General features: G+C 53.1%; 1 long non-coding RNA gene across 1 annotated transcript; it reads right to left on the bottom strand.

Annotated features, from left to right (window-relative positions):
• Positions 1–383: 383 nt before the first annotated feature.
• On the bottom strand, positions 384–4730 carry LOC136303598 (uncharacterized). Its single transcript, XR_010724261.1, has 3 exons — positions 4665–4730; positions 829–866; positions 384–399 (listed from the first exon to the last, which is right to left on the bottom strand). It is a non-coding gene; the product is annotated as an uncharacterized lncRNA (long non-coding RNA).
• Between the last annotated feature and the right edge of the window lie 4557 nt (positions 4731–9287).

The raw sequence follows: 9287 nt of genomic DNA, 5'->3' as shown, positions 1-9287 counted from the left end.
ACCAAGGCTGAGCACAGTGCCTTTGACATGCTCCCTCCTCTGCACACAGGGAACCTTCCTGCTCCAGGCTGGCCCCTATCAGAATCCCAGCAAGCTGGGGCCTAAACATGGCAGCTCAAAGCCCATTTTCCAGCTGTCACTGGCTGAGGGGAATGGCTAGGTCTGGCAGGACTGCAGCACTCGGCATCCTCAGCCACCAACAGCAAGAGCTGGCTGCTCAGAAACTTCCAGCTCTGCCTCGCACTAAAGACAGCACCCTCCAGAAGTGGCACTTACTGTCTGGGAAAGTTCCGGCTGTGGTGTGACAACAGCTGGAGCCTTGTGGTCATTTGGCTCCGCGTTGGCTTCTTGTCCAGGAGCAGAGGAAGCCAGAGGAGAGTCTGCTCTTGGTTCTGGGATCTGTGGACAGACAGGAGCGTGAGACACAGGCTCATTTAGAACCTTCTTTCTCTTCAGCTCTAGAACCAGCTCTACTAAGCACAAATCATCAACTTTGAGAGCAAGGGGATTCTAAGTCACTCTGACTAAATTCTAATGAGCTGATTCAACTGGACACTGCAAATGGCTCCAAATTACATATTCCCCCCCGACTACTATCAGGAAGCACCATTCTCTCTGCAAAACTGATCTTTTAGTTCTTTTAAAGCTCTGGAATGGAAAATTAGGAAATAGGCAGTGATGCCTTTGCTCTTGCTGCAGCAGACATGGAAATGGATTTTCTTGCAGCCTACTCAGCTGGCCCTCTACACTCTACTGCCACAGGCCAAGCTCACAGCTTGCTGCACAATTTTAAACACCAGGAACATCAAATGTTCTTTCCTTACTCACCTCGGGATCAGCACCTCTGAATACCTGGCTCAGGTGACCTGCAGTGGACAAGGGAAAATGAAGCAGATGCTTTGAGAAAACTGGAGACAACCGCAGCATTTTTAGAAGACCTTCCAAGAAGGCCTCCCAGTCTACATTTTCAAAGTTGTCCTGCTTGACCCAGCAATGGAGGAATTGGCAAACTCTGCTGCCACAGACTCTCCCACGGAGGGAACGCAACTCCTGCAGGCTCCCTTGCAAATGCTGGCCGCACGGCCGTGGCTACACACACCCCCTTTTGAGCTGAACATGTTGACAGGAGCTTTACCCAAGCGGCATCCCAATGGCCTTTCTGTTTCCAAATCAACTCAGTCACTAAGAAAGAGCAGGAAGACACAAAAACCAGGGTAGGTGACACCCAGGGAAAACCTCTACTTACGTGCCAGGTTAGTCAGGAAATAGCAGGAATAAGTAACTCCATAAACAGTGAAAACTGCAGCGGCGAGTTGCCCAATCATTGTGGCAACTGCTGTGCAAGTTTGCAGACTGCGCTCTAACGCTAGCTAAAAGGAGTCTCCTGTCAGTCGGCAGCTGCCCACTGACAAAAGCCTCAAGCACAGGACCAAGTTCCTGCACCGAGCAAGCCCAAGAGCTGCTCTGACACCCCTGAGGCCTTCCGGGCACCAAGGCAACCTTGCGATGTCACCACGACCACGTGGCAACCGTGCCCTGACATCACAAAGCAAAGCCCCGTGACGGTCTGTGAATTGATAGAGATGGATAGAGTGATGTTTGTGTTGGTCTAGGCTGCATTTTTACCTTTTCCCCCGCTCAGCTGCCTGTTTCAGCTCTTGTTTCTCCCCCTGTGCCCCCTGTGTCCCCTGTTGCCGCGCTGGGTCCCAGCTGGCGGCCGGGCCGGGCGGAGCAGCAGTTCCAGCCCCGGCTGTCCCTGGAGCGCTGGGAGCTGCCGGTGGCCCCAGGCACTGTCCCCTGAGCCAGTGCCATCTGCTGTCCTTGTCCAGGGGTGCTGCTCTGCAGGGGAGGAAGCAAGAACAGAGTGAAAGGCTTTGAAGATGGGGTGGCGGGAATCCCTCTGCTTAGATTTCTGTTTAAAGATATATGGACTGTAGCATAGAGAGGAATAATTTCATGGATATTTATATATGCAAGTTACTATTTGTATAGGAATATTTCTGTATGTATCTTTGTATATTTATAAATGTATGCTACATATATATGTCTGTATATATGCATACATCTTTGTAATAACATATGTATGTATGGATGTAAGTATATGTATATGTAAGTATGCTGTTCTATGTGTGTTTTAATTCTATTCCCTATAAATAGAGTTGTGTAGGTATTTCTATTCATGCAGTTGGAGTTATATGGCTCTTTAAATAGGTATATTGGTATTCCTAGAAGTAAATATATCCAGTTTTCTATTTACATCTGTGTATTGACTTCTGTATTTTGAGGTGGGTGTATCTGGGTGTATCTTTCTATTTAAACATGTATGGAGATGTATAGTTGTGTCATTGTATCGATTGAGATCTTTGTAGACGACGGTTTAGATAGAAATACTGATATTTTTGTATTCCTAGATGGGCTTTAGGCTTGCAGTAATATGTAATAAATTAAGTTGCTAAACACCTAATTGATCTCTGTGTCTAGTGACTTGTTGTAGATGTTGGCAATAAATTAAGTTTTCTTAACTGAAGTGGATATTTCTATATTTTTACATGGCATTGTTGTAAAAATCTAATAAATTCCTTTTTTTTAAGACTCAAATTGACATCAGCATAGTTCTGTATTGTCAGCGCAGGTGTAGCAATTTGTAATAAATGACATTTTCCATGTGAAATCAATTCTGGTGTATTTGTCGATCAGCAGCACAGCTGTAGGAATCTGCAAGAAATTACAATTGTCAACTGCGATGGGTGTTTTGTGATTTGTGCTGTCCAGAGCAATGAGCAGTTTTATATACTGGAGGATTTTGGCCATGGAAATCTCCATCCGTGCCCAGCACATGCCCCACTTGCACTCAGGCTGGGCAAGGCAGGTGCAGATTTGGGATGGCAGCAGAGCCACACCTCGGCTGAGAACTCGCTGCAAAGGCTGCTGAGAAAACTCCGGGATTCCACGGAGCATCCAGCTCCAACCAGAGGCACCCAGGGAGGACAAATCCACTCGCCATGCCACGGGCAGCTCTTCAGGAAGCGCTCCAAGTGTCCCTCTGAAGGTCATCCTGGAGCCCAGGAGCCAACAGGGATCCTGAGCCAGCTCCGCTGCCTTTGGCAGCACTTTGCAAACGAGCTGCAGCAAGGGGGAGGCCGCAGGGCTGTGAGTGCTGCAGGCTGGGGATGAAGGAAGGGCCATGGACACCTGTGCTGACATGCTCCAGAATCCACAAGGATTCTGGGGGAGAAATGGCAAGCAACAAGTTCCCACAGCCACGACAGTGATGGAAGGCCTTGCTGTGAAGTTCCCTGGAGGAACTCCCAGGGGAGTTGCTGCTATAAGAACTAGTACCAGAAGGCACAAATGTAGTAACACTAGGAGATGGCCTCTAGGACCCACAGGCAATAGCTTAGGGAAAGATCAACTCTAGATTTGATATATTCTATTGATTATGGCATATCAAAATATAGAATATGCAGCATTATATTTGATAAATTGCATCTATGATACACATAAATATGTACCATTGAGTGCAGTTTCATAAATATTTTCATTTCATATAGATCTGATATATTCTTCCCACTTGGGGGAGTGAAGATGTACTGCTGTTGAGAACCTTCTGCCCACACAGCAGTCAGGCCACAGGGCTGTGCGTGCACACCCACCCACCGTCCTTGCTCTTCTCGGCATCTTGGGGCTGCTGTTGGCACAGAACTGGGATGAATTGAACTCGACACACCTGTCCATGTCCAGCCTGTCATCAACGCTGATGTGGCAGGGCACAACACAGAGCTCTCAAATCACTCACATTATCATACATGCTTTCATTCCTGCTGGGGAATGGGGAACTTAGAAACACCAAAGACACAGAAAAGAGGTGGAAAAAGTTGGGATCTTTGGGACACTGCTGGTACCCTCATGTAGGAACATTTGTTGGGCTTTTTAAGGTGATAACTTTCCAAAAACTAGCAAAGCTGCTCAGCATCGGTCACCCAGTTGTGAATGGTTTTCTTGGCTTGGCAAAACTGCAGTGTTAACTGCGGACTCCGTCCTTGGTTCAAACCACCTGCCCTGACCTGCAGACAAAAGCACCAGCACCAGCAGAAGCTACATCAGCCACTTTTCTCAAAAAGCTCTCTTCAATATGCCAGAGGAAAGGAAAACATGTCAGACAGTGTGGACTAATGACAAGACTCTGAGCAACAGTTAAAAAGCCAAGGGCCGCAGCATTCTGGGACACCCCTCGTGCTCCAAGGCAGCCAGGCCGCCCTGGCTGCCCGGGATCCTGCGCTCCACGGGCTCTGCAGAGCTGCACAGCGGGGAGGCAGCCTCAGGCACCTCAGGCCCTGGGCACCAGTGGCCTTCTTGGTCTGGACGGCTGCCTCTGGGCAAATGCAGCCTGCTGGCCCTCTGCTCTTGGCCCTAGCCCGGCCTTGCAGGGCTAATCCTGCTCCCGCTCTGAAACGTGCTCAAGAGGGACTCATTTGTTTCCAGCTTTCCAGGGCATTGATTTGCACCACAAAATACTGAAGGACTAAGGCCTGAACAACAGGCCCTGAGCTAAATCTGCCCTCTGGATGACCCTTCCAACCAAACTTTCAATGGATCTGCTCCTTAACCAAGCGTTACTATCAATAGGATCTATGCATTCATTCATTGGTGAAACACGTCTTTACCTTTCAGCATGAAGAAACCAGACAAGGCCACATCTGGCCTTGCTTCCTCCTTGAGCCCTGGACAGGCTCAGGGAGAAAACCAAGAGGAGAAGGAAATCAGATCTCCTGCCCTAGAAGGTCTGTCAGATTGCTCGTTCACCACTGTCAAAGCTGGGCTACTCTCACAGTGCAGTCAGAAGCCTGGTGGCCAAGAAAGGGGGAGGCAGTGTAGGATTTCCTAGTTCCTCGCAGGGACTTTCCCGAGCTTTGCTGGGACAGCTTTCCCCACCTGATGAGTGGATCTGGATGAAGGATAAAGTAAAAAGGGTGTCTGCTGATGTATCTTTCTTAACCACTAGAGGCAACCTTTTGTACCAGTGATAAGGTGCATTGCTTACCTTCTTCTTTTCTGATTTGTCTTTGCACTCCTGCATGATAGTAAATGACACTGTTGCTTCAGCTGGTGTCTGTGTCTGTGTCTGTGACTCTCCCTGTTGCAGACAGGTAAAAAATGTTATTAAAGAAAGGTCAAATGTTATTAAAGAAAGGTCTTATGGAATATGGATGAGGCCATGCTACTTTAGCTAAGCAGCTAGCAATAGCCTGCAAGCTCCCAGTTGAAAACTGTTTAGAGAAAGAGAAGTTTGTTCACACAACAGCCTATTCTTAGGGAGAAAAACAAGTGCATCTGCATAAATATTAGCTCTGTTCCATCAGAACCCACCAAGGAAAAATGGAAACAACCTGAAACTTAGCACATCCACACAAATGACCTTCTGACCAATAAATGAGGCAGTAAGAAAACTACCCGCCAACGGGTGTGGTGCATGAGGTCCCTGAAAACTGGACAAAAGAAGCGATGTGAATAAAGAATTGGCTTTATCTGCATGAAGGATATGGAGTCTCGGCTGATTCATTACAACATCTCCCCACCACCAAAACAAACACACAGCCAGTTGAGCACAAGACCTGCCTCTCTGCCAGCCCATTTCTTGGAAAACACCCCTGATTGCCATCTCTGCAAGTGCAATCCCCACTTTCCAACTACCTTTTCTGCAGCCAGGCGAGAAAAGTAGTCGCTCTCAGCTCCGGACACCTCCAGACACCAACTGCTTTCAGCAGTCACAAGCCTGAAATATCAACTTCCTTACTGAACCAGCCCACTGGGAGCTCACACAGGGAGGCCTTTTGTCCAAGGATACCCACACCAGAGCTCGAGGCTGGAGCAGTTTGAAATGCAACACCTCCAGAGTTTAAACCTCCCTTTATCAAATGAGAACATACCAACCTGCCCCAAAGGGAAAGGAAAGAGAAGCTCTTCTCCCACAACAGCAAGCTCTGTGCTTCCTTTGGTTCCAGTGGAGAGTGGAGGCCATGGGCTACTCCTCACTTTGGGAAGGAACCTTGGGAAATGGCCTGACCTGGGAGACCAGCAGAGGGAAGTTCCCCAAAAGGTATGGAAAAGGATCTCTGCAGGGAAAAAGAAAAAGAAAGAAATAAAAAAAAAAAGGTTAATTGAAACTTTTCAAAAAGTTCTCAGACAGAAATTTCTGCCCCAACATGACAACCCCAAAGTCTCTGTGGTTTTTCAGGACACATCATTTTTGTCAGTGCCCCCAAGCACAATCAGCTCCCCAACAAGACTTCAAGAGTAAAGGACAAACCTTCCCCCCTCACCTCTCCACACCAGCTCTAGGGAGTCTCTGTCCATTGCAAGATCTCCTTGGTCAGTCTGCATTGGCAAGAGCTGGCTGCAGGAGGCATTTGCATTGGAAATCTCCCCAGATGGGGGGAAAAACAGAAGAAGCGATTCCTGAGGAAAGAAAATGGCAACGTCATTTGGGAAGACAGCGGCGTGAGCTCCCTACAAGTGAAGGTCTTTCATCCCTGGCATAAAGCAACATCCATCCATGGGGCAGCACTAGCGTTTTGATGACAATGCTGACAAAATCACTGCCCCTTCCTGCTGCTGTTGCTGACAGCGAATCATGAGAAATGTTCCAACTCTGCAAAAAACAGGCAGAGATGGCGAGAAAAAAACAGTTGGTCTGCTGAAAAGGTGGCCAAAAGAATGGTTTCTAATGTCCCCTTTTCATCCTTTCCCCAGCCAAGACAAAGCAATGGCCTTTTCCTCCGTCACCGACGGTGACCCAGGCACAGGATGCAGCATGGGGACAGAGTCCACCACAGCTCCCAGAGCCCACCCTGCCCAGGGGCTTCCCGTGCCGAGCCGAGCCAAGCCGAACCGAGGCGAGCCGAGCCGAGCCGAGCCGAGCCGAGCCGAACCGAGCCGAGCCGAGCCGAGCCGAGCCGAGCCGAGCCGAGCCGAGCCGCGGCCGTTGGTCTCCGGTCGTTGTGGCCACAGTCGGCGATGGACGCCATGCCGGAGCTGCCGCTGCCCGCCGGGCTCAGCGCCGGCACCTTCCCCGCCAAGCTGTGGCGCCTGGCAAACAGCCCCCGCGTCCGCTCCGTGCGCTGGGACAGCCAGGCGCGGGGGCTGCTCATCGACCGCTCCCTCTTGGAGCGGGAGCTGCTTGGCCCGGGCGGCTCCCAGGGGCCGGCCCCGCACACCTTCCGGGCCACGCAGTTTCGCAGCTTCCTGCGCCAGCTGAACCGCTACGGCTTCCGCAAGGGGCCGGGCTGGGTTGGCGCAGCCGCGCCGGGCGATGCCGGCGCCTGGCTCCACTACACGAACCCCTGGTTTCGCCGCGACTGCCCCGACCTCCTGCTCCGCATCAGGCGCCGGAGCGCGGCCAACAGGCAGCGGCCGGCGGCGGGGCGGGAGGGGCGCAGGCGCCCGCCCTGCGGCTTCAAGCCGCTGCCCAGGGAGCGGCCGCCGCTGCCGCCCGGGCGCCCGCCCCGCGGCTTCCTTCTGCTGCACAGGGAGCGGGTGCTGCCGGACGGCCGGGAGCTGCGCTGTCCCCGGCCCGGCCGCTTCCAGCAGCCGCCCAGGGAGCGGCCGCCGCTCGCCTGGCGCCCGCCCTGCGGCTTCCACCTGCTGCACAGGGAGCGGCCGGGGCCGGCCCGGCGGGAGGGGCCGAGCCGCTTCCAGGAGCTCTATGGGCAGCGGCCACTGCCCGCCCCGCGGGAGGTGCTGCGGATCCCGCCCTGCCACTTCCTCGGCTTCCACGGGGAGCGGCTGTGGCTGCACGGACAGGAGGGGGCCCCCAGCCGCTTCCTGGAGCTCTATGGGGGGCAGCTGCCCCCGCTCAACCGGGAGGTGCTCAGGATCCAGCCCTGCAGCTTCCAGCAGCTCCCCAGGGAGCAGCAGCCCCCAGCCTCCAACCCGCCAGGTAAGAAAAGAACTTTTGGCTGTTAGTGCCTCTTTGGTATTTGGTTGGTTTGTTTTCATTGTTTTCTCCTCTGTGCAGATCTTCAGGGCCGTGCTGAGGATCCCGTCTGAGCAGGGATGATGTCACAAAGCCTTTTCCACCTGCCGCCATCACCTGGCCGTGGTCTCCCTGTTCCTCAGCACTGTCATGTTTGCTCACCTGAAGCCCCCCCAATCTCCTCCCCATCCCCGGATCTGGCCCTGTCAGTTCTGTTCTCGCTGGTGCCTCCAGCCGTGAACCCCCTCATCTGCAGCCTGAGGAAGCAGGAGCTCGAGGCTGCAGTGTGGAAGACTGATGGCTGGATGGTTTCACAAACATTAAACTGCTGGCCAGTTTCTCAAAATCACTTGTCATAAAAGTCATTTTTGATACCTCTTGTTGCTTTACTTTGGAGGTTCTTTTCCTTTGTTTTACTTGTGTAATATTGTCCACAAAGCAGTGTCACTGTTTGTGCCATTTCTCATTTTGTTTGTCTCCACCTTCCCTGTGGCCACAGACTGTGTCAATGAGGGGCTGCACTCCTGGTGGCTTTAAAGGAACCCAAGGATCTGGCAGGCAAGTTTTCTGCAGAGATCCCCCTTTGGTTCTCTTCTCTGGATGAGAGCTGGGGGCAGATCAGTGCTGGCACAGCAGCTGTGCCCAGGAGCAGCAGCCCTTGGTGTTGGCAGCGCTGCTCCCATGGCCCTGCCCCGCTGCCCTCCTGGCCCTGGTGTTGCTGTAGGGCCGGTGTGCTCTCGGCGCCGGGCACAGGGCTGGGGCTGGCAGTGCCGGGGCTGCAGCAGGGACAGGCCATGGGCTCCGCTGGGGCAGCGCTGACGCCTCAGGGCAGGGCCTCGCTGCTCCAGGCTCCTTGCCCAGGCTCTCTCCAGAACACGCCCAGGCCCAATGCTGTGCACGGAAAAGCCCCGTGAGCAGCCCCAGGGTGGCCGTGGGCAGGCTGGGGGCAAACAGCCCGGCTGGGGCTCTGCAGGGTCCCTGGGGGAGACGGGAAGGAGCAGCAGAGCAGGGGCTGATCCATCCCCACTGTGCTGGACACCCCCGGGCAGCGTCCCAGAGCGTCCTCATGCACCTGCCAACAACATCCCCCCTCTGCAGCCCTGGCCTCTCTCCCAGCTCACACGGGGGCCGCATCCTTGCAGGCACAGACACGGCAGCTCTGGCTCAGGAGCCCCTGTTTGCAGTGCCCAGAGCAGGCCTGAGCACCCCCATGGTGTTGGTGTGGGGAGATGAACCTGAGGGAGCACAAATGCCATCAGCCCCTGGGGCCAGGAAGGGCTGGGGACAGGAGAGAAAACCACTCAACTTTGTTGAG

This window comes from Chamaea fasciata, unplaced genomic scaffold (assembly GCF_029207755.1).
Source record: "Chamaea fasciata isolate MVZ Bird 193981 ecotype frontalis unplaced genomic scaffold, bChaFas1.0.hap1 SCAF_38, whole genome shotgun sequence".
In the NCBI taxonomy this organism is placed as follows: Eukaryota; Metazoa; Chordata; class Aves; order Passeriformes; family Sylviidae; genus Chamaea; species Chamaea fasciata.
The sequence above is the reverse complement of the archived record's forward strand: the minus strand, read 5'-3'. Positions and strand labels throughout refer to the sequence as shown.